Genomic DNA, 26,002 nt, shown 5'->3' on the forward strand with positions numbered 1-26,002 from the left:
GGAGAAAACAGCAATAGCAGCAGATGCCAGATTTTAAAACATTAACTCTATTTAACTCTCAAAAAGAGAAAAGAAGTTGTAAATATCATATTAATCTTATAATAATGTTTTATCTAAGAGTTTATAAATCATCTGATTCAAAAATAAAAGTAAAAGCTAAATTAAAATCTGGCTTTGTTTTCTTCATCTTTGAATTATAGTAATGAAGTATATCTGATTCTGTTTTAAAACAATGTTTGAGAAAACCACAAAAGAACAAAATGCTACCCCAAATCTCGATGTTATTATTATTTTTAGGCTTGATCGTGGATAGAGATCTACTGGGAATATTAATTGTTTGCACCCAGTGACTCTGCCCTAGGTTCGGTAATCCTTAACGTCGCTCACATAGTGTCTTGTTTTTAGTGTTTAGAATGGAAAACCAGAGAGGCAGAGAATTCTTATTTATTTTATCTGAAACAAGGAAAAATTGGTGCCAGGAACTTGGACAGTCAAGGTTTTTGAAATTCTACAAAGCTTGGTAGAGGCTGTATACTTATTGTTTAATGTGTGCAAACAGCTTTATGTCCTGAGCAATCTGGGTGTGCTCTCCGTTTGTACAATGACTGTCTAGCACAAGATTCTGCAGCTAAACAGATGAGGCTGATCTTTAAAATACTCAAAGACAGAGATAAAGGGATGTCTGAATTTTGCTTTAAGCAATGTTGAGATAGCCAAAAATTTGACTTAGCAACAATTGTCATTTTACTGATATATTGAAATCATAAGTATAAAGCACCCCTCCTTCTATATCTTCTTCCCTGAGGGCTTCTCAGGAGGCGCTAGTGGTAAAGAACCCACATGCCAATGCGGGAGATGTAAGAACACAGGGTCAATGAAGCACCTTCCAAACATAAGCTATTAAAGGCATAGAGGTAAATCTGATAACACGGCTGATGGCTTCCATGTTTCTCTGAGTTTATTCTCCCAAACTATTTTCTTGGTGTAACCACCCACTCATACAAATTTAATATGCACACAAGTTTTTAATGTTTACCTTAAGTCATACTCCAAATCAGATTCTATGTTATCCCCTAAATCAAGTATCACAAAAACTGCTGTGATTTTAAAGTGAGAAATGAAAGCTGCCTCTCTAAATAGCCGTAATATTCTGAAGAGCAGTATATTACTGAATATATGTACTATATTTTTATATCACTTCCTTCTCCACTCTGTCATGTAAATTTTAACAAAATTATTATGCCTGAAAATAAATACTAAACAAATAACTAAAACAGTGTTTTGGATTTTACACTCGGCCAACATGAGACTGCTAGGAGTTGGAGTTAAAATTCTCCAGCAAGCCCTGCTGTGGTTGTCATTCATTCATATCTCTCCCTTTCTGAAAAACCTCAAAATAGCTTATAATGCCACGTACCATATGCAGAGTAATAATTAGGCTTACCAGGGTGCTTTCTGATGGACACTCTCTTTGGCACAGACAAAGCCATAAAATCCAGCTTTTTACACAGTGTTATCCAATTTTTTTTTTCAAATACTTTAAAGACCATAACGGTAATATCACTTGACAACTTTGGCATGCTCAAAGCTAACTAATGGGTACTTTTAGATCTGTTTTTTTTTTATACATTTTTTTTTCCCTATTGGGACAACTACCAGAATTTGGGAATTGAATCAGTAGTACACATCCACAAGCCTTGAACTTTGAAAAATTAAAGTGAAGACATTTAACAGTATCTCTTGCAACTGACTTTTGCAAAAATTATCTGTAATTTCAAATTAAAAGTCAATATGAAGAACTTTCAAAGAAATATAATATTTTTAATGAGCGTCTGGGAGCAATATATATGCATCGTTTTCCTAATTAGAATCCTTCTATCTGGTCTCTCCCAATGGGTGCGCGCGCGCGCGCGTGTGTGTGTGTGTGTGTGTGTGTGTGTGTGTGTATGTTCAGTTGCTCAGACATGTCTGACTCATTGCGAGGCCACGGACTGTAACCTGCCAGGCTCCTCTGTCCATGGGATTTCCCAGGCAAGGATACTGGAGTGGATTGCCATTTCCTCCTCCAGGGGATCTTCCCGACCCAGGGATCGAACTTGCATCTCTTGCACCTCCTGCATTGGCAGGCGGGTTCTTTACTACTGCACCAGCTGGGTCCTCTGGTGGCTCAGCAGTAAGAATCTGCCTGCCAGTGCAGGAGGTACGGGTTGAATCCCTGGGCTGGAAAGTTCCCTGGGGAAGGAAATGGCAACCCACTCTAGTATTCTCGCCTGGGAAATCCCATGGACAGAGGAGCTTGTTGGGCTACAGTCTGCTGGGTCACAAAAAAGTCAGACAGGACTTAGAGACTAAACAACAACATTGATGGGTACAAGAACCTCTGTAATTTGGCCACATAGAAGTCTTTGGGGTTTGCTCTTTGCATCCCAAACAGTCACAAAGCACTTGCATCTAAAATCGGTGTCCTTTGATTCTGTCATATCATCGGGAAAGTCAAAGAATTATCAGAAATAAAAGATTTAAATATTTAAAAAGTAAGATCAGGATGGTTGAAGCTTGTTTTCTTGACATCAAGAAAAGGGGATGAGTCTTAAAAGTCTGTGCTTTACCTCTTCAGATGTACACACACACACACTCTCAAGTACAGACATTGAGGCATATTTGCTTATATAAGCAAGTCTAAGGTAGGGTTCTTTAGGACTGCAAGACTGTGATGATGTCTTGAGTAAAATAAGAGAAAACTACTCATAACTGTTTGATAAATTCATTTTCTATAAAGTGAAGCTTTCATCAAATTCTTGTTTCTTCTACGTTTTATTAAAATTCATAGGGGGGCATGGTAATAAAACAGAAGCAAGGATTTGCACAACCAATATATTCAGAATGTTCCTGATTGTTTTCACCTTAGCTTAGAAACTGGTCTATTTTGTAGTTAATTTTCAAGTACTTTAGCCCATATATTTCAGTACTTGAGTAAGAAAGCAGTCAAAAATCATGTTTAAGATTTCTCTTTAAAACTCTGCTTAAAAAAAATAAAATGTACACACACACACACACACACACACACACACACACATGTAGAGAGAGATATATTCACATATGGGCTTTCCTGGTGGCTCAGCCAGTAAAGAGTCTGCCTGCAATACAGGAGACCTGGGTTCAATCCCTGGGTTGGGAAGATCCCCTGGAGGAAGGCACATCAACCCACTCCAGTATTCTTGCCTGGAGAATCCCATGGACAGAGGAGCCTGGAGCACTACAGTCCATGGGGCCGCAAAGAGTCGGGCACGACTGAGTGACCAAGCAGAGCACATATTCACGTTTATATAGATATAGACGTGTATATATTTGTATGTATGTATGTGTGTGTCTATGGTGTGTATGGAGTGTGTTTATGTATATGAGTTCCTCATATTTTACCACATTGTATGTAGGAAGGGTGGAATATAGACAGTCTGGGAAAAATGTAGAGCCTTTTGTGACCCAAGTAAAAAATGTTATCAAATGAATGCACAAAATTAAAAATTATTCACATTCTCAACAGGAAAATTATTAAAATAGAGGCTCTTTGGCTACTCATATTTTTATAAAATGCAAAATGCAATATTTTGTTACTTAAAATTATATAATAGGAGAACATGGGCATTAAACAATAAAGTCTGGGGTTTGAAACTTATTTGCAATATCTTGAGTAATAGTCAAGATCTTGTGATCTTGGGCAGTTATTAAGCTTCTGAAGCCCCAGTTTTCCAGTAAGAAAAATCTGACTTTGTGGGTTATGGTGAGGATTTAGTGCAATTTCCTGTGCCTTTTCCACAAGGGATACTTAGTAAATATTAACTCTGCTCACTTTAACAGTCTAAATACTTTTCAGTGAAACCACCCTGATATATAAGGTAAATGAGCATCATTGGTTTGCTAATGTTGAAATGGAAATGAGAAAAAAAAGCCCTTTAGAAAGGCTTTCTTGTTGCATTTTGCAAACACAGGCTCCTTCCTTCCAAAGCTTTGCAAAAAGGCTCTTCCTCCAGGCCATCCTTATCAATAAACTCTACCCAATTCTATCAGTCTCATTCATCCCAGCATAAAGTTAATTGATTTAAAATCTTCAAAAGAATAAATCACTTCTGAGATTCTGCCCAGTCATATCTGACGAGCAACGGGGGGACCATACGTCCTTCTTTTCATTTATTCCCTCACCATAGCACTCACTTCTTCTTCATTCAATCAGCCATTGAAACATTAAACACTAAGATCTGGGTGTGTAAAAGTGTTGAATTTCTCTAGAAAAGGTGAAGAGCAGGGGACACAAGTGTGCATAATTGACCTACTGAGTAAGTACCTCACAATCTTCTGAGTTTTCCTCTGTTCATTTGACACCCTTGTGCATGAAGTAAGTAATCAGAGGTGAAGAGGATGATACCTCCATAACTGTAGGTGTTTCACTCTTCATGAAGGGCTGTTGGCTTATCTGGGGCTTCCCAGGTGGCTCAGTGGTAAAAGATTCATCTGCCAGTGCAGGAGACTCAGGTTTGATCCAGGGTCAGGAAGATCCCGTGGAGTAGGAAATGGCAATCCACTCCAGAATTCTTGCCCGGAAAATTTCACAAACAGAGAAGGCTGGTGGGCTGCAGTCCATGGAATTGCAAAGAGTTATACATGACTGAGTAACTGAGCATGCATGTTGGTGTATTTGATCTTGACAACCCCATGAGACCATTATTCTCAACTCAAAAAGGCCCAGAAACATCCCCAGGATGACAGTAAGTGAAGCTGGCCTCAATGCTTAAGCCTCAGATGTTGATTTACTCTGAGACACTGTAACAAGTTTTCTAATTTTCTATCCCATAAAGAAGACTTTCTATCCCATAAAGAAGACTTTCTATCCCATAAAGAAGACCCCAGTGTGCGTGGGTCTCAAGCCGTGTAAACCTGATCAGCCTCTGCTAGACCTGTACTGCTTCTTTTTGTTGTTGTTGTTTTCACTAATGTTATGAAGATAATGCTTTTAGCAACTGTATTTAAAATACCCAAACCAGTGGTTCTCAGCTATATTGTGCATAATATTTATCTGGAGAATTTGTTCAAATATGATTCCAAAGTTCCTACCTTAAAGAGCTTCTGTTTCAGTAGTCTAGTTTGCAATTTTAAGATTACAGATCTTCCTCAACAGGTTCCCAACTGGAAATATTCTAAATTGAAATTGCACTTAATACGCCTAACCTATTAAACATTAAAGCTCAGTCTAGCTTACCTTAAACTTGCTCAGAAAGGTTACTTTAGCTTACAGTTGGGCAAAATGATCTAACACAAAGTGTTAGAATAAAGTGCTGAATATCTCATGAAATTTATTGCATATTGACTCTTTGAGACCCCACTGACTGTAGCCCAACAGGCTTCTCTGCCCATGGAAATTTCCAGGCAAGAGTACTAGAATGAGTGCCATTTCCTGCTCCAGGGGATCTTTCCAAACCAGGGGTCAAACCTGCATCTCCTGTGTCTCCTGCATTGGCAGGCAGATTCTTTACTTCTGAGCCACCTGGAGAACACATTGCATTTTGCACTGAAAATGAGAACTAACGGTTGTCTAGGTATAGAATGGTTGTAAGTGCATTGTTTGCTCACCCTCATGATCATGTGGCTGACTGGGAACTGCGGTCACTGCCTCTACCCAGCATCACAAGAGTATCTTATCCTGGGAAAGGATCAAAATTCAAAATTTGAAGTACAATTTCTACTAAATGCAAATCACCTTTGTACAGTCATAAAGTTGAAAAATCATTAAGTTGAAAACCATCTACATATATGTTGACTATTATATGTGCTATATATGCAATATATATGTGTCTAGCCAAAGCTATGGTTTTCCAGTAGTCATGTATGGATGTGAGAGTTTGACCATAAAGAAGGCTGAGCACCAAAACACTGATGCTTCTGAACTGTGGGCTGGAGAAGACTCTTGAGAGCCCCTTGGACAGTGAAGAGATCAAACCGATCAATCCTAAAGGAAATCAACCCCACATATTCATTGGGAGGACTGAGGCCAAAGCTCCAGTACTATGACCACCTGATGCAAAAAGCTGACTCACTAGAAAAGACCCTGATACTGGCAAAGACTGAAGGCAAAAGGAGAAAGTGGTGGCAGAGGATGAGATGGTTGGATGGCATCACCGACTCAACTGACACGAGTTTGAGCAAACTCCAGGAGATAGTGAAGGACAGGGAAGTCTGGTGTGCTGCAGTCCATGAGGCTGCAAAGAGTTGGACATTGTCTATATATGATATATTGCATATAAGATGTATATGCAATATATTTGTGTGTATAACATAGGATCGCATGTTTCATACTATATACAATATATTTCTGTGCATATATATATAAAACCTAAGTATCTGCACCCCAGCTAAGCCCGCTTATCTTTGGATGACATGTTAAGAATCAAATATAAGCTAAGAATTTTAAAACTGAAAGGAGTCTTAGAATTTGTCTTCTACTGACATTTTTCATTTAAAAATAAGCTGAAGTTTTTGCTGATCTGTTGGGTGACTTCCTATCTTGAAATGACAACAACTGTAAGGTGCTAAGGAGGGGGCAGAAGGTTCAGTTTGTAAGCACTCTTTCCAAACACAGCCCTTGAGCACTGATTTGGAGGTATTGATTCTACTCATGTGAACTCTGTCACAGACACACCTGATCATTCAGAACACCATTAAAATTCCAGTTGCAATGTCACATCAATCATAATAAAAATGCTGAAGTTGTATATATAGATTGACCTAAAAATAAAATGTAAATAGTCGCCACATCTCCACTTTGTAGACTCTGCTTTATAGCACTTTTAGTCCTATTCACCTTATTTTGCTTTAACTGCTGTCTTTATTTTAACCCCTGTTCCTTCCACAGGATCCCTAATTTCTGCCAACAACCGGTTCTCTACCTCATTCCAACACTTCTCAGCCTCTGCCACTCCACAATTCCATCCCATCTGCCATGAAGCAGGCACTGTGGTGAAACAGTCATTAAAACCTTGAGAGATGCCATCTGCTACCTAATAATTGCCTATGAATCATTCAAGATTATAAATATTACCTTTGCATTGTAGGCCTGGGACCTTTGAAAGACTGGCTCAAATAATTTGACATCATAGTTATCATCAATGGCCTAGTGAACTACAACATTCAAATATTATTTCACCAAAAATAGCAATGACTTTTTAAAAAGTATAATATTCTCCTTTTTCCTTATCTTCATCCTACTCCAACCAAATGCACAGCTGGAATGAAAACTGGGAAAACACCAACACTTTTAAGCTTCACTAAAAACCAATAAAGAGCTGAAATATAGCCAAAATGCAAATAAATTATTTACAGACATTAAATAGAGTGGAAAGGGACTATAGATTGATGAGTAACATAAAGTATATAGTGCATTATAGGGTTGGTTTTAAGTTTATTAAAAGCAATAACTGTATTCAATTAAGAATTAATTGAAAGAGTGAGACAAAGCTTTATTTTTCCATCCATTCTTTTACCACGTGAAAAGGACCCTTTAACATCATGATTATTATAATAATTACAAATTTGGGGTATATTTTAGATAATAATCCCAAATATTAAATAATATTTACTACCAAAAAAGTTAAAATCATCTAAATAATTGTATGACATACCAAACTACATAGAATGATTTAAATAATATGTGTTTTATATATATATAATCATTTTCTTCTGAAGCAAAGGCTAATAGAGTTTTGCCAAGAGAACACACTGGTCATAGCAAACACCCTCTTCCAACAACATAAGAGAAGACTCTACACATGGACATCACCAGATGGTCAACACCGAAATCAGATTGATTATATTCTTTGCAGCCAAAGAGGGAGAAGTTCTATACAGTCAGCAAAAACAAGACCGGGAGCTGACTGTGGCTCAGATCATGAACTCCTTATTGCCAGATTCAGACTTAAATTGAAGAAAGTAGGGAAAACCACTAGACCATTCAGGTATGACCTAAATCAAATCCCTTATGACTATACAGTGGAAGTGAGAAATAAATTTAAGGGACTAGAACTGATAGACAGAGAGCCTGATGAACTATGGACAGAGGTTCGTGACATTATACAGGAGACAGGGATCAAGACCATCCCCATGGAAAAGAAATGCAAAAAAGCAAAATGGTTGTCTGAGGAGGCCTTACAAATAGCTGCGAAAAGAAGAGAAGCAAAAAGCAAAGGAGGAAAGGAAAGATATTCCCATTTGAATGCTGAGTTCCAAACAATAGCAAGGAGAGATAACAAAGCCTTCCACAGCGATCAATGCAAAGAAATAGAGGAAAACAAAAGAATGGGAAAGACTAGAGATCTCTTCAAGAACATTAGAGATACCAAGGGAACATTTCATGCAAAGATGATTTCAATAAAGGACAGAAATGGTATGGACCTAACAGAAGCAGAAGATATTAAGAGGAGGTGGCAAGAATACACAGAAAAATTGTACAAAAAGGATCTTCATGACCCAGATAATCACAATGGTGTGACCACTCACCTAGAGCCAGACATCCTGGAATGTGAAGTCAAGTGGGCCTTAGAAAGCATTACTACGAACAAAGCTAGCGGAGGTGATGGAATTCCAGTTGAGCTATTTCAAATCCTGAGAGGATGCTGTGAAAGTGCTGCAATCAATATGCCAGCAAATTTGGAAAACTCAGCAGTGGCCACAGGACTGGAAAAGGTCAGTTTTCATTCGAATCTCTAAGAAAGGCAATCCCAAAGAATGCTCAAACTATGGCACAATTGCACTCATCTCACATGCTAGTAAAGTAATGCTCAAAATTCTCCAAGCCAGGCTTCAGCAATATGTGAACCGTGAACTTCCAGATGTTCAAGCTGGTTTTAGAAAAGGCAGAGGAACCAGAGATCAAATTGTCAACATCGGCTGGATCACTAAAAAAGCAAGAGAGTTCCAAAAGAACACCAATTTCTGCTTTCTTGACTATGCCAAAGCCTTTGACTGTGTGGATCACAACAAACTGTGGAAAATTCTGTAAGAGATGGGAATACCAGACCATCTGACCTGCCTCTTGAGAAAACTATATGCAGGTCAGGAAGCAACAGTTAGAACACAACATAGAACAACAGACTGGTTCCAAATAGGAAAAGGAGTACATCAAGGCTGTATATTGTCACCCTGCTTATTTAACTTATATGCAAAGTACACTATGATAAACGCTGGGCTGGAAGAAGCACAAACTGGAATCAAGATTGCCAGGAGAAATATCAATCACCTCAGATATGCAGATAATACCACCCTTATGGCAAAAAGTGAAGAGGAACTAAAAAGCCTCATGATGAAAGTGAAAGAGGAGAGTGGAAAAGCTGGCTTAAAGCTCAACATTCAGAAAACTTAGATCATGGTACCTGGTCCCATCACTTCATGGCAAATAGATGGGGAAACATTGGAAACAGTGGCTGACTTTATTTTTGGGGGCTCCAAAATCACTGCAGATGGTGATTGCAGCCATGAAATTAAAAGACGCTTACTCCTTGGAAGGAAAGTTATGACCAACCTAGACAGCGTATTAAAAAGCAGAGACATTGCTTTGCCAGCAAAGGTCCGCCTGGTCAAGGCTATTGTTTTTCCAGTGGTCATGTATGGACGTGAGAGTTGGACTGTGAAGAAAGCTGAGCACCGAAAAATTGATGCTTTCGAACTGTGGTGTTGGAGAAGACTCTTGAGAGTCCCTTGGGCTGCAAGGAGATCCAACCAGTCCATCCTGAAGGAGATCAGTCCTGGGTTCATTGGAAGGACTGATGCTGAAGCTGAAACTCCAATACTTTGGCTACCTCATGTGAAGAGTTGACTCATTGGAAAAGAGCCGGATGCTGGGAGGGATTGGGGGCAGGAGGAGAAGGGGACGACAGAGGATGAGATGGCTGGATGGCATACCGACTCGATGGACATGAGTTAGAGTAAACCCTGGGAGTTGGTGATGGACAGGGCAGCCTGGCGTGCGGCGATTCATGGGGTCGCAAAGAGTCGGACACGACAGAGACTGAACTGTGTGTACTGAACTGAATATTTTTCAAGTAATATAAGACTTCATAAGATATATTATTTTATAAAGTAAATTTTTAACAGGATGATGTAACTGGTTCAGAAACCAAAATATATATAACATATTATTTTCATTAACAACCAGATTTGTAATTAAGGACTTTAATTTAATAGAATGACCCAGTACCGCCACCTGCTGCTTAAAACAGAAAGTACAACTTAATGAGTTCAATTTACAGAAATGGGAGCTCCAAGTTTGGCTTAGTACCATCATTATGATTCTCTCTCAGATTTTAAGATTTTTAAATAATGTATTTTTTGAGCATATGTAGAGATCTTTAAATATGCTGATATTATGGAGAAGGAAAGAGATCAGTGGAATGAAACGAGTAAAGCCAAGTGAACAAAATAAACACAACTTGAGTTCTCTGCTGCAATCTAAAAATAAGAGAGAATTTGATTTTTCTGCCACGCAATCTCATCAGCTCTTGCTGATCTCACAGACTTTAGAAGTTTATTCCTCTGTATATTTATTAATGGTAGCAGATATATTATCAATATAATGCCGAGAGAAAACACGGCCTTTTCAGTTAGGACAAACTTGGATATGTATTCCAGCGCTTCTGCTTGTTAGCTTTGCATTCAGTTCAATTATATAGCCTTTTCAAAACCCCTGCTGCAGATTTTAAAAATTGAGACATCAACATGGACTTGGTAGGGTTTTATTAGAGTTTCAAATGTTATATTTAAGGCCCTGGGGATACATATTGGGCACTGTATAAATGATATCTCTGGCTATATTTTTCCATAATTTTTGTATTTAAACATATGAAAAACTATACATCTTCTATAGTTTCAAGTAAAAGCTTATAGCACCTAAATTTCTGAAATGTATGGCCATGCACTGAAGTTAAATTGACTTAATTGATTTCATTTGTAATCACTTGAGTTCCATCCTGTACCTTGGCAATATAATGGAGTACTGTCACTAATATCCCAAATTTGGGAAGTTTAATGGGCAGATGTCACAAATGTCACAAGAGGATGTAAGACGTCTTTCTTAATCTTTTGAGCAAATGTAAAGCATAGGACTTGTTAGACACTCAATCTGAGAAAAATAGCAAATTTACAATAGTCAGGACTTACAGTTTCAGCCTAAAATCCAATCAGGGATTATTTTTGACAAGGAGACTAGGAGAGGACTACAGACAATCTAAATTCATGTTCCTTAATAGATTTGGATTCATTTGATGACGTGAGATCATTTTGGAAAGTACGGATCTCTCACTTATGGACAAGCCTCCAACAGAGTTTTAAGAACGGACTTTATCCTGTTTTCTGAAGTAATCCCATGAAAAAAATAGTACCTTTTTAAAACCTTAGTTATCCTTGGGGAAATGATATTTTGAGTAGGATCATCATTGTGAGTTTTCTGTGAAAATTCAATTAGGTGAGAAAAATGAAATAGGTCTGTACCATGGGGTTTTTGGGCCTTCCCCAGTGACTCAGCAGTAAAGAATCTACCTGTGATGCGGAAGATGCAGGAGACCTGGGTCCGGATGACCCCCTGGAGGAGAGCGTGGCAGCCACTCCAGTATTCTTGCCTGGAGAATCCCATGGACAGAGGCGCTTGGCGGGCTACAGTCCATAGGGTCGCAAAGAGTCAGACACAACTGAAGCGACAGAGCACGCATGCATGGAGCTTTTTGGTACTACCCAGAATGATGCAATGGGTGGGTTAAAAATGACTAAAGAGATGGATGGATTAATATATGGATTAACAGATGAGGAGAGCTCAGAAAAGAAGTTTACCAGGGGAGAAAGGATAGCTCTTCTTTACAGTAGAATTCCTGTTAATCAAGGTGGAAGGAACTACAGAAGTATATAAATCACTATTTGGAAACCACCTTAGTACCCCAATAATAATCAAATCTAATAAAAAGATCAATGGGTTTGTAGCGGGATGATGATATAATCTCAAAGTAACTCTCAACAAGATACTTATTAATGACAATAGGGGAAGTGGTAACTTTACACTGAAGAAAATTGCGGGTACCACATTTATCAAGTGGACAAAGTTAGATTGTGTGTGGTGTGTGTGCACACTGTTATGTCCAACTCCTTGCAACCGCATGAACTGCAGCCTACCAGGCTCCTCTGTCCATGGAATTCTCTGGGCAAGAATGCTGGAGTGGGTTGCCATTTCCCTCCCAGGGATCTTCCCAATCCGGGAATGGAACCCCCATCTCTTGTGTCTCCTGCGTCTCCTGCACAGGCAGGCAGATTCTTTATTGCTGTGCACCCAGGATTACTATCATAGTAACGGTATGTCATGGTGCATCGACAAAGACACAGCATCCCTAGGGTATTCTTTCCCAAAATGCACGACCTAAATCTAATTAAGGCAACATCAGACAAACTCAAACAGAGGGACATTTTACAAAGTACCTGCCCAGTATTCCTCAAAAATACTTGTCATGAAAGTCAAAAAGCAAACCAACAAAACCATTCATACACAAAATTTAACAAAATGAGGATCTGTTCCAGATTAAAGGAAGAAAAAGAAACATAATAACAATATACTACATGTGATCCTGGATTGGTTAAAAACATTAGTAGTACAGAGAGCGGAATCTGAATATGTTTCACAGATTAGACACTAGTACTTCAGTTTCTTTAAAATTTTTTTAAGTTTTACTGAAAAACAATTGACATCAATGACTGTATATGTTTAAGGTATATAGCATGATGGTTTGATTTACACATATTATGAAATAATTATCACCATAGATTTAGGTAGCATCTATCATCTCATATAGATGCAATAAAAAAAGAAAAAAATTCTCCTTGTGATGAGAACTTTCGGTATCTACTCTCTTACAAACTTTCACACGTCTATCACACAGCAGTGCTAATGATAGGCATCATGTCGTTTGTTACATCTCTAGGACTTATTTATCTTAAAACTGGAAGTTTGTACCTTTTAATTCTCTTTCTCTAAGGCCTTGTTTCCCTCTCCTCTGATACACACAAATCTAATCACTTTTTCTATGTTTTAATTAGATTCCATGTACAAGTGAGATGATACAGTATTTGTCTTTTTTCTGACATTTCACTTAGCATAATGCCTTTAAGTCCATCTGTGTTGTTGCAAATAGTAGGATTTCTTCATTTTTATGGGCAAATAATATTCATACATATATATATATATATATTTGATGGACTTGTTAGTTTCTTGATTATATTCATGAGATGTGATTACATAGCAGACAATATATACTAATATACTTAGATGTACAGGGTATCACGTCTACAACTTGCTTGAAATATTTCAGAAAAAAATTTTAGATACAGGTATATTATTACCAACACATATCTTTATCCAGGGCTTCCCTGGTGGCTCAGTGGTAAAGAATCCACTTGCCAATACAGGAGATGTCAGCTTGATCCCTGGGTTGGGAAGATCCCCTGGAGAAGGAAATGGCAACTCACTGCAATATTCTTGCCGGGGGAACCCTATGGACAGAGGATCTGGCGGGCTACAGTTGGTGGGGTCACAGAAGAGTCAAATATGACTCGGCAACTAAACAAGAACAATATCTGTATCCATAGCCATAGCCATGGTGTGTTGGGGGGACAGAGAGTGCATACAAGAAATGGTGATAAAAAGAAATCTGGGTTGGGGCATATGGGAATTCTTTGTACTAATTTTGAAAATTCGGGAGGCATCTGAAATTATTTCAAAATTAAACACTGAAAATGGTAAAGGAAGTGGGAGAGAAAAGCAAAGAGAAAAAGATGGAAGAAGAGGAGGGAGATGAGGAGAAAGGCTTACCTTCTCAGAAGATCTTATACCAAAATCCTCTCTCTCTGAGCTGTTCCATAACCTCAGTAATGTAAGTGTGAATTTACTGAATTAAGATAATTTGGATGGAAATGAGGAATGAAGAACTAGAAGCTTGAGTTTGGAGTAAACTACACATCTAATTGAATGCATGTCCTGTACTATAAGCTATTTAAGGGCAAAAAGCCAATCACTTTTTTCCTTACTCTTGTTCATCGAACTCTGCTATGATGCCCAACACACAGGAAATGTTTGATGAATATGTATGAAAGGAATAATGTACAATACCTACTTTGTGATTTGCTCAACTCTAATGCTCCTATTTTGAAATTATCTTAATGCCTTCTTAGAATCTGTCCACCAACTGTCTAGGCATATTAAGTATATAATTATTTGCTTGAGTAGCCTTTTTAAGAAAGAAAAATCAAAGTGTGTGAGACAGAGAAAGATGAAATCTAAGAATTCATTAGCAACAAAACACTGGCATTTCTTTGCTGACAAACACTAAAAAGAAGGTCTGTGCTTTATTCCTAGTGAGTAATTGTAAACTTCCTTGAACATTAATTCAATGTAATAGCCTTAAACAGCTGTCAAATGTTGTGGTAAAATAAGATGGCTGGTAGAGTGTAGGATTACATTTCAAACTAAAGTTCAAAGTCTCAGCAATATCTACTTTTTTGGAATGTGGATTGTGATATTTGAAATTACCAGGATAAATGGAAACACTAAAAAAGTTTAACGAGATCACAACCAGACTGGACCTGCAAACCAGCCTGAGGGGCAATGAAAGGTAAGAAATGTTTCAAGCCTAACTCACTAATTTTCTGTCTTTTCTTGGTGACATTTGCATTTTCTTTTACATTAGAAAAAACAGACCAAGTCTGAGAATGCCTGCAACCCTTCAACCTAAGGCAACTTTCTTAAAGAGAAGTCTTCAGGATGACAACATATGGATACCACTGGTAAAGTCACAGTGAGCCCTTGACCCAATGCCAACCTATTCATCTAGCCAGTGACACCTATGCAGTGGTCGGGAGCTAAAGACTGATGATGGCCTTTATACTGTTGTGTGTGTGTGTTGTTTTATTTTTTTTTTAAAGAATCATTGACACATAACTGACATAAAACAATTACACATATTTCTATATTTATATCTATATCTGCATCCATCTCCAGGAGGATTGCCACAACAGACATGTTAAATGAAACTGTCACTTCTAAAAGCTTCTTTTTGCCCCTTTGTAATTCCTCACTCTTGCTCCTCCTCATATTCCTGCCATAGCAGGCAGCCACTTACCAGCTTTCTACTACTATACATTAATTTTCATTTGCTAGACTAGATAGAACCCTACACTATGTCCTATTTTACAGAGCTTCTTTTACTCAATATAATTATTTTGCTAACTAACATTTACATCCATGTGGTAGGATGAATTCCCTTTTATTAGTGACTAACCGATATTTTATTTTATAAATGTACAGATTATTTATCCATTCAGTTACTGATGAACATTTGAATTGTTTCCAGTTTTTTAACTATTACAAATTGGGCTAATAATTAACATTCACATAAAAGTTTTTGTAAAAACATATGCTTTTATTTCTCTTGAATAAATAAATAGGAGGAAAACAGCTGAGTTTATGTTTAATTGTTTAAGAAAAGCCAAACTATTTTCCAAACTGTTTGTACCATTTCACATTCTTCCCAAGAATACATGACAGTTCTAATTCCCCAGCAATGTTGCTAACACTTTGTACAGTAGGTCTGTTTTATTTAACCATCCTAATAGATACATAGTGTTAGCTCATTGTAGTATCTCATTAATTTGTACTTCCAAAATTCATCATCAGCATATAACTACTTATTCAAATATTTTAGTTGTATTGTTCATTTTCATTATTATTCCATTGTAAGTACCCTTTATAGTCTAAAGACATAGCCTTTATCAAATATCATAAATCATATATATTACATGCATAAATATATGTATATTAATGCATATATATATATTTATATATATATGTTGTGCAAACTTTTTCTCCCAGAATGTGATTTGCATTTTCATTCCCTTAACAATGATTTCTCATGAAGAGAAAAATTTTTTTAAATTATGTAATTATTTATTTATTGGCTGTGCTTGTCTTCATTGCTGACCATGGGCTTTGTCTATAGTGGGGGCTCCTCTCCTTTTGCAGTGTGAAGCCTTCTCATTTTGACGGCTTCTCTTGTTACTGAGCACAGATTCTCGGGTGCAGAGGCTTTAGCAGTTGTGGCACACAGGCATAGTTGCCCAGTGTCATGTGGAATCTTCCTGGACCAGGAATTGAACCTGTGTCCCTTGCGTTGGCAAGCAGATTCTTAACTACTGGACCACTAGACAAGGCCAGAGTAGATGTTTTTAATTTTATTTTTCTATAAACCATGCTTTTGTTTTATCATGGTGCTGGAATAGGTATGGATTAGGAGGACTTATGAAAGGGCTAAGCGAGTGAGGAAAGATCCAGTTAATTCAAAATTTTGTGAAAACTTTCTACCATAAGTTGTACTTTAGGACCCAGAACATATTCTCTTGATATGAATATGCAGCAAGAGATCAATAAAGCTGCTGAGACTTACTCTTTAGATTGGTCGCTGTTAGTCTTCATTATGCTATGTAGGTGACTCCAGGAAGGCCATAACCACCAGGAGGCCCTGCAAAATGGCAACTGGTGTCACCTACAACCAAATGTGTCAGGAAGATCAGAATACCAATATAAAGTTGATCCGTCAAAACCTGCATCAAGCAGATGGACTCCTGGATAGCATAGCTGCTTTGAGATGCTCATTGGTTATAAAGCACAATAAATCCCCAAACCATGTGCTGTGAAACAAAGTGAAAATTGTAATAAGAATATCAGGACACATCATTAGCACCTAATGAAATACACTATAGACAATTCATCAGAATTCTCTAAATCAGAAATCTTTTTGGATTATGCAGTAAGAATGAGCTATATAAAAAGCAGGAAGATACCACTGCCATTTTGAAGAGAGAAATCTTCAAAAAAATTGGGGCAGGGAGAGTTTTTTAAGACCTGGGTCAAAAATCCTTCAAAATCACCCTCTTCTATTTAATCTAATGACTTACTCAACAGGTATCGTGATATTTGAGGTTCATTGACAAGACTTCCCTGGATGATAGAAAAGATTGTTTAAATTATTTCTCTATTCAACACATATACATTAAGCCCTATAGAGTTCCAGGCACTGTTGTAGGCACTGGGGATAGAGCAGAGAACAGATTATATATTAAGTAGAGATAAATGCGATGCAGAAAAGAAAAGCAACAAAGAAAGTTAGAGGTTGATAGGAATGTGCTGTTTAAATAAGAGGATAGAAAATTTATCTCTAATAAGGTAGCATTTGAACGGACATCTAAGTAAACTGATGGAGTGGACTCTGTGACTATCTGGGACAAGAATTTTCTAGATATGAAGAATAGCAAATAACAAAAAATCCAAAGCAGTAGCATGTTTGGGCATATTCAAGAAATAGCACAGTGACCAGTGTGAGCTAGAGTAGAGCATGCCAAAAATTCAACTTAGACTGGAGGTGTCCTTCAACCTTCTACTTCCCACCAAATTTACCTTCTCTCTCTTTAAATTCAATAATGACCTTGCAGAATAAATTTTTCAAAAATTCTGATTCTTTCAAGTTCCTTTCATCAGTTGCTTTTCACATGCATTTTATGAATTTCAACATGTCTTTAATCTTTGGGTATACTTAGTACCGCAGGAAAAATCCCTTTGTATTTGCCACAGGCTTTTTTTCCTTCCTGTTTTTTGATGTCTATGTGGACATGTCCATCTAGGAAAGGCAAAGGCAGGTGCAGCTGATAGAAATGAGCTCTGATATGTTCAGATTCAATCCATAAAATTTCAAGGGTTTATATTTCGACTTTGCATCATCCACCGAAAAATATAAGAAGGATAAAAGGAAAGGGCTAGATTTCAACATAAGAAAGATAGATAATAGCTGTATTTTGGAAAACTTTTCTTGGGAGCCAGTTTAGAATTGCTGGCAATGCTTGTTATTCAAAGAACAAATAGAAAATAAAATCTGTACGTTACTTCTGTTAACTTACTGTGAAACCTAAATGGTAAAAAACATAGCTAAGAATTTCCCTCGCATAAAGTAGTCCTCTACAATACACTTTTTGCTTTCTTTTGTTTGTAAGAGCTCTTGCAGTATTTTGTTCTTGGTGTTTTTCAAGGAAGAGAGGAAAAAAACAAACAAGTCATGCAAATTACTTATATTGGCTAAGCAAGGGCGATATTTGTGTAAGTAAAATAACCAGCAAGCACAAAAATGATATGACAATTTATAAATATTTTGATATCATTAGGTTTTGACCAAATTGAAAAGCTAAATTTCCTCCACTCTGTTTTTGTGACATATCAAATAGCTCATTGGCTCTGTGCGGGCCTTTAATCTATGGTGATTTTATATCTCCAATTGTAAAGGAATGCTGGTAATTTAATTCCAAACAATTTCACGATAAGTAACATGGACTTATTTTTTTATGATATTTCTTCCTCCTTGGTCATTAGTTTTCAGAGAAAAAGAACATGTCAAGAAGGGGTTAGGGCAAATGCTGGAGAAGTTGTCAGGAAAAGGAAGATCTCTTATTACTGCTGGTGGAAATGTAATTTGGTGCAGCCACCATGGAAAACAGTATGGAGGTTCCTCAAAGAGCTAATAGCATTGCCATATGATCCAACAATTCCACTCCTGACATATACTCAGGCAAAACCATAATTCAAAAAGACACATGCACTCATATATATATATATGTATATGTATATATATATATGGGGCTTCCCTGGTGGCTCAGATGGTAAAGAATCTGCCTGAAATGCAGGCAAGCTGGGTTCAATCCCTGGGTTGGAAGATTCCCTGGAGAAGGAAATGGCAACCCACTCCAGTATTCTTGCCTGGTGAATTTCACGGACAGAGGAGCCTAGTGGGCTACAGTCCATGGGGTTGCAAAGAGTCAGATACAACTAAAACGGAACATTACTCAACCGTAAAAAGAATGAAATAATGCCACTTGCTGCTACATGGATGGAACTTGAGATGATTATACCCACTGAAGTAAAGTCAGAAAGAGGAAGACAAATACCATATGATATCACTTACATCTGTAGTTTAAAATATGACACAAATGAACATAACTGCAAAACAAAAATAAACTCACAGATATAGAGAACAGATCTGTGGTTGCCAAGGGGTGGTACAGGTGAAGGTTTGGGAGTTTGGGATTAACAGAAGCAAACTGTTATATATGGGATGGATAAATAATAATGTCTTACTATATAGCACAGGGAACTATATTCAAAATCTTGTGACAAACCAAAATGGAAAAGAATATGAAAAAGAATATATACATGTACATAACTTGAGTCACTTTGCTGTGTAGTAGAAGCTAACACAACACTATATATCATTTATACTTTAATAAAATTTTTTTAAAAAAGAAAACTCTTTAGATGAAAAAAAAAATTATAGAAAAGGTTAAGGGAAGTAAGGCAAATTTCCATTTAAAGATAAATCCAGCAACATAAAGGAGTAGATAGGATTAATTACATGGATGAGTCTTTCTTCATGAAGAAAACGTGCTCTAGGGCACTTTCTGTTTAAAGCACTCAGAATAACCAGTGGATTCAAAGTACATTTGGGGGATAAACACATTAAAAAACACTGGGGATTCCTGACCCAGACAGTAAAAGAGCTCTAATACATGGCCTTCATATCAACGCAGCACTTACCATTCTACATTAAAAAGGGTTGAATGTTTATATTAGCTTCACTTACTTGGGATATTGAATCATGCGGCTTAACTCACAAAATTGAAAATAAAGTCATTTCAACATGATCTTTAAATAAATATAATTCAGTTCGAGTTCAGTTTTCTGAATATAACAACAGAAAAAAGCTTACCTAGAATTGTCTTCTCATCTCTCAAGTTGCAAGGATATGTATTTCCTTATGGAAAACAGTTCTTTGGGATTCTGCATGCCCCAGCATTTTCTCTGCTTTCTCACTGCAGATAATTCAGGTCTTTTAGGGAATTTATAGATTAAGAAAAGTACTACATTCCTTCCATATTATATAATATTTCTGTCATTGTGTATAACTTAATGCCAGTTTCTACATCATCCATCTATATTACAAAAGGTCCAGTAAGCACTGAAGTTGGGAACATTCGTAGATTTTTTAAGATATTTCTGAGGTTTGGTTGGCAAAAATCACAAAGTGTTGAAATTGTGTCAATGATACTAATGTTTCACAGAATTGGAATGAACTTTAACCGTGTTTTTCTGGCATGAGTATAAATAAAAAAATTTTTCTTTCTGTTTTAACAACTACTTAAACATAAATCATTTCTTTATGTTGCAATCAAAGTTTTGTCTTCACACTGGGGCGTATAATACTGCAATGAGTTTTCTATAATCCTTTTGTTGTCACGGTTGTTTTCCCTTATTTACAGTTTTGCTAATAGTTTTTCTTACTGCTCCATTAGCATTATTTTAAATCTACATGTTACTTCTTCCTTTCGCATGTGCCTTTTTACTTCCATTTCAGGGCATGTTCCAGTGCACCAACTTTCCAGGTCCTATTGGACTTACATCACATAACTGAGTTATTAGACAGTCTTGAGTACTATAGTGTTTTCAGGGCCTGAGCTATGCTTTACTATTAACTAATACATATTTTTTAAAAGTCCTTCAATTTAATAATAAATTAGTTCATCAGAAATGGCCTAGAAGAGTTTGGGGAACAGTAACAAACCTACAGGAAGCCAGTCATCACAGATCCTGAGTGGTATCTGGAGGGCGATTTGCTCTTCCCATCCCCCTAAGTCCTGTGGGATCCTTAATATTATGTATTTTCCAGAAGTGGAAACATCCCCCTGTAAGGTGTAAATGAAATTTATATAATAATGTATATAATTTATATAATATTTAATATAAATATCTTTATTTTATATTTTATATTTATTTTATTTATATTATATTAATTAATTTGTTTTGTTATATATTTTATATAAATATTATTTATTTTATATAAATATTTATAAATAAATTATATAATTTATATAATATTTATAATAATAAACCACGAGACTTTCAGGTTCCGGATGAGAATCTGAACGTACATACATTAAAGGTGCTTCTCTTTTTATCTGTCTTGAAGAACACACACATTTTCTAAGTAAAGGGACAATTTCAATTTTTTTCTAAAAAATTGTTTGCAACTATAAATCATGCTTGATTCTGACCAGAACCCAGCTGAAAGACCAATGTGAGTATATAAAATAGAAATGTTAGAAAAGAAAGAGAAGTTCAGTTCAGTTGCTCAGTTGTGTCCGACTCTTTGCAACCACATGGACTGCAGCATGCCAGGCCTCCCTGTCCATCACCAACTCCCAGACTTTACTCAAACTCATGTCCATTGATTGAGTCAGTGCCATCCAACCATCTCATCCTCTGCCGTCCCCTTCTCCTCCCGCCTTCAACCTTTCCCAGCATCAGGGTCTTTTCCAATGAGTCAGTTCTTCACATCAGGCGGCCAAAGTATTGGAGTTTCAGCTTCAGCATCAGTCCTTCCAATGAATATTCAGGACTGATTTCCTTTAGGATGGACTGGTTGCATCTCCTTGCAGTCCAAAGGACCCTTAAGAGTTTTCTCCAACACCACACAGTTCAAAAACATCAATTCTTTGACACTCAGCTTTCTTTATAGTCCAACTCTCACATCCATACATGACTACCAGAAAAAACCATAGTCTTGACTAGACGAATCTTTGTTCGCAAAGTAATGTCTCTACTTTTTAATATGCTATCTAGGTTGGTCATAACTTTTCTTCCAAGGAGCAAGCATCTTTTAATTTCACGGCTGCAGTCACCATCTGCAGTGATTTTGGAGCTCCCAAAAATAAAATCAGCCACTGTTTCCACTGTTTCCCCATCTATTTGCCATGAAGTGATGGGACAGGATGCCATGATCTTAGTTTTCTGAATGTTGAGTTTTAAGCCAACTTTTCCACTCTCCTCTTTCACTTTCATCAAGAGGCTTTTTAGTTCTTTGCTTTCTGCCATAAGGGTGGTATCATCTGCATATCTGAGGTTATTGATATTTCTCCTGGCAATCTTGATTTCAGCTTGTGCTTCATCCAGCCCAGCATTTCTCATGATGTACTCTGCATATAAGTTAAATAAGCAGGGTGACAATATACAGCCTTGACGTGCTCCTTTTCCTATTTGGAACCAGTTTGTTGTTCCATGTCCAGTTCTAATTTTTGCTTCCTGACCTGCATACAGATTTCTCAAGAGGCAGGTCAGGTGGTCTGGTATTCCCATCTCTAAGAATTTTCCACAGTTTGTTGTGATCCACACAGTCAAAGGCTTTGGCATAGTCAATAAAGCAGAAATAGATATTTTTCTTGAACTCTCTTGCTTTTTTGATGATCCAATGGATGTTGGCAATTTGATCTCTGGTTCCTCTGCCTTTTCTAAAACCAGCTTGAACATCTGGAAGTTCATGGTTCATGTACTATTGAAGCCTGGCTTGGAAAATTTTGAGCATTGCTTTACTAGCATATGAGATGAGTGCAATTGTGTGATAGTTTGAGCATTCTTTGGGATAGCCTTTCTTTGGGATTGGAGTGAAAACTGACCTTTTCCAGTCCTGTGGCCACGGCTGAGTTTTCCAAATTTGCTGGCATATTGAGTGAAGTAGTTTCACGGCATCATCTTTCAAAGTATGTGATTAAATATTTTTTATCAACATGAATGTATTCCTACCTACATGGTACACTCAAAGAAAAGAGAATATTTAAGAAAGACCCAATATAAACTAAAAGATCTAACATAAATTGAAACTCATAGATATAAAACTAAAAAATAAGTAAAAGGTATAGTCTACGTTCTATTCAAAGGCAAATGGTGAATATATCTGAGATATATTTTATAAGAAATAAATAGCAATTGAGTTGTTTTTAAAACACAAAGTCTGGAAAATGTGGCATATAGATACTTTACCCTTCATATTGATTCCTTAGAATCTGGACCATAATTTGCTGAGAATTGAAGTTGGCTAGGCAAGGGGCTGTCAAAAACTCAGGCAACCAGTAAGCGAGTTTAATTTCTTAGATCAAAAGTATTCCTCATAGTCTTGTTTCTGAAATTGCCAATTTTTCACATTGGGATAAATGGAAAGACGTAAATTTTTGACACCCTACCATGTACATTTCACATAAAATGTACATGTAGTGCTCACACCCGCCTCTGAGCTGGGAACCATGCCTGATCAAGGATAAGGAGACAAGAGTTTATAGAGAGATTAGAACCCTTGCCTCAAATCCTCCAGCAAGCAAGTGATGGAACCAAGATTCACGCTCAGGTCTATGTGATTCTGAAGTCAGCATTTTTCCTTAAACCCTATTGCTTTGCATTTCACAGGCAGGTATTCAGGACCTTGGAAGACTGACTTCAAGGATCAGGATGCCTGTGAGAGAGGAAAGAGTAATTAACATTCCAAAGGGAGGCAGGAAGAGAATAGGTAGTTTCCTGCCGTGTGAACTGTGGAGAGTGGGTATTGATATGGTCCCTGAAGCAGCGGTGGCACTTCCAGGGCAGAGTAGAAAATTGGGGTATAGAGGGTCTGCTCAGAGCAGAGAATGATTGAAGAGGTGGGTGAATCTAAGAGAGATAAATAAATAAATAACAACTCTACTAGAGTCTGATTTATCCCAGAGTCAGGACTGGCTTTGTATGTGTTTGTGTCCACCATGCATTTTATTTACTGGGTGGTTGTCTAGTCCCCCTCCATTAATTATATTCAATAACCTCTCTCAGTCAAAGCCAAAGTCTTCCTTTTTCTCTGAAGTTCCTGGAGGGAGAGTACAGTGGACAGATCAAGCTGGCCAGATGAGTAAAACTTCAAAAAGGCCCGATAACACAGAAAGAAATGTTTTGCGAGTGCATATGTTAGTGGCACAACAAGAATTTCCTTCCATGGAAATAGGGCTTACCACCACACGCTGACCCCAAAGGCTCAGTGGTGATGAATCCACTTGCAATGCAGGAGACACAGGAGACCAGGAGACAGGGGTTTGATCCCCGGCTCAGGAAGATGCCCTGGAGAAGAAGGGGGCAACCCATTCCAGTATCCTTGCCTGGAGAATCCCATGGACAGAGGTGCCCAGTGGCACATAGTCTATGGGGTCACAAAGAGTCTGACACGACTGAGCAACTGACACACAGCATGCTGATGTCAATAACCTCCCCTTCCCAACTCTCCAGGAAAAACAGCACATTAAAGACAGGAATCCGGGGGTGCTCTGTTTCGGGAGATTCCCCCTCTATGCGGGTTGCTGGGTCTGATTTAGTTGCGCAGGGCACTCATCTGTGAGGGTAAATGGAGGGTCCCTGGACCAGGACCACTCAGTGGCCTACTTGGCCATGTGTTTTTTCTAAGTTTTGTTCGTTTGCTAATTCACCAGTAGCCCAATTGTATTCCAAGTCATCATTCTCTCTGATGCTCAAATTCAAACCACCTTTAGTGCTCTAGCCTAGTTCAGGTAGGATGCCAGGACTCCTGATAATTGTTACAAAGTACTTTATAATTATCAAGCTCTAATATCTATCTATTTATTGTTCAAAGCTGTCATTGAGAACTAAGATACTATTTTTTCCCCAGTTATCAAGATGTGGAAACTGAGGCCAGAGCTGTCACATCTTTTTTCATAACACCTGATGGATGACTTAGGAGCCAGAAGTTTTCATCTTCACTGCTAGCCTGTCTTATACACATGACTTTATAAATATGATCTATAGAGTATTTCTACACAGATCCCTGCTTTTAAATGGCAATTCTCCCAGCATTGGGAACTTTTGAATTCCTGTTAAGTTTTAGCACCTTCCAAAGCAAATGTAAGATGAGATAAAATCTGACTGGTGGAAATAATCACAGAAACTTGAATTGATTTCTTTTCATGTTTAAGATTACAAGTGACCCAGAACACAGTCTTGGAAGATATTCTAAATAAGGAGTTGAAGACAAAGTTGATCTCATTAGGAAAGTGTGAAGACAATATCCAAAAATCAAACCATATGTCATGTAATAGTCTGGAGGTAAATAAAGAAAAGCTGCTTTGGTGTTTAGAAATGAGAAAGTCATAATTACATACCAGTTGGCATCAAAATATTCACTGCTATAACTCATGAAACAGATTTAGCCTATACCAGCTTGAGAAAGAGGTAGGTCAAGGACTATGGACAAGGACTTGGCACACAGTCAAAGCTTAACTGATGTTTATTGGATATATGAATGGGCATATGGATGGGACTATTGTTACAGACATGGTGAAAAAAGAATAGGAGGTATTTCACCCCAGTACAGATCTAATTCTGTGCCATTCTGCAATTTATTCCTCAACTGTTTTTGTTTTGTTTTTTAATCTCTGCTTTTCTCTAGCTCATGGATCTGTGGGCCCCATCTAGCTCTACATAGACTGAAGAAATATTCAACTGCAGAAAAATTAGACTTATGATGGTAGTAGTAGAACAGAGCTGAGAGAATGAATCTACAGAGAGGGGTTCAAAATTAGTGATATTAGCTGCCACTATCTCCCTGTGTGCTAGCAGCTTTATCACTGCTAACTTGAATTATTCTCCAAATTCTTGGAGGTAGATATTTCTACTCCCAACTTATTTGTCAAAAACTAAAGATAGAAGCATCATGTACAAAGGCAGCAAAGCTGAAATTCTAACATATGCCTATCTGAATTCAATGCTCCCTGCTATTTTCACTAAACCACTCTCAGACCATCGAAATAAACCAGCTTCTGCATTTTGCATATGAGCAATAAAGGGTTTGCCAGGTGGCACAGTGGTAAAGAATCTGCCTGCCAATGCCGGAGACACAGGAGACGTGGGTTTGATCCCCGGGTTGGGATAATCCCCTGAGATAGGAAATGGCAACCCACTCCAGTATTCTTGCCTGGAAAACCCTATGGACAGAGGAGTCTGACTGACTCACTCCACAGGGTCACAAAGTGT

This window comes from Odocoileus virginianus, chromosome 24, assembly GCF_023699985.2.
Source record: "Odocoileus virginianus isolate 20LAN1187 ecotype Illinois chromosome 24, Ovbor_1.2, whole genome shotgun sequence".
Taxonomy (NCBI): domain Eukaryota; kingdom Metazoa; phylum Chordata; class Mammalia; order Artiodactyla; family Cervidae; genus Odocoileus; species Odocoileus virginianus.